Raw genomic sequence first — 1,079 nt, 5'->3', positions numbered from 1 at the left:
AATAATAATAATAATAATAATAATAATAATAATAATAATAGAAAAGGCATAAAATTCTAAATTAAAGATTAAAAAAATTAAGAATTATCTATCTGATAAAACACATAATTAAGTAAATATGATACATAAGTATATTATGTTGAATCAAAATTTTAGACAATACTACTTTGGCCACACTGATTTTGGCTATATGAGAATATGATTAATTAATTTTATATTATTATTTTATCCTAAACTATTCTTTTTAAGCAATAAGTACTATGAAATTATATTTATGAAAATCATGTTAATTTGATCATTTTCATGTATTGGGATAGTTTTCAATGTATTGGAAAATAGTAATAAATAAATAATGATAGAATTTTAAATTTAGGATGAAAGGGCCAAAAATGTCAAAAAAAAAAAAAAAAACTAGTTTAGAGTGTGAATGGATCTTTTTATTATTGTGGTCAAATTTGGGCCAAATTTTTGTGGCCCCGAAGGTTTTATTTCAAATTTTAATTGGCTGATAGTTTCTTGTTATGGGTGGCAAATGGGTGGATCAAATCAAATTTGGATGGATTGAATATGAATTGAGCTTAAACGGATTGAATTGAAATTCACTCATATAATATATGGGTAAATATGGATATGGTCAAATATGAATTGGATAAAATGGTACTAACTCACTTTAACTCGTAAAGCCAAAAACTTAGAACTTCTATATGCATATCAACTTGGTTTTTTATCCCTTACCCCCTACCCCCCCTCCAAAAAAATGTAAATATTTTTTTTAAGAAAAAGTTACCCCCTTCCTACTCCCACCCCAAATGCACCCCTCCCCGTACCCCACCCCCTCCCCCTCCCTTCCCCTACCCCCATAAAATTATTTTTTAAAATAATAATTTTGTACTCTAATAACTACTTTTTTCATCCCCTCCCCCCCTCCCGCACACACACACAACACCCAGACTGTCTACCCCCACACTTAATTTTAAAAAAAATTAAAATAAATTCTAACCCCCCCCCCCCCCCCCCCCCATCATTAACAACACCCCACCCCCTCTCCTCCATCCCCCACCCCTCCCCCACATTTGCCC

Source organism: Capsicum annuum, chromosome 9 (assembly GCF_002878395.1).
Source record: "Capsicum annuum cultivar UCD-10X-F1 chromosome 9, UCD10Xv1.1, whole genome shotgun sequence".
Lineage (NCBI taxonomy): Eukaryota > Viridiplantae > Streptophyta > Magnoliopsida > Solanales > Solanaceae > Capsicum > Capsicum annuum.
The sequence above is the reverse complement of the archived record's forward strand: the minus strand, read 5'-3'. Positions refer to the sequence as shown.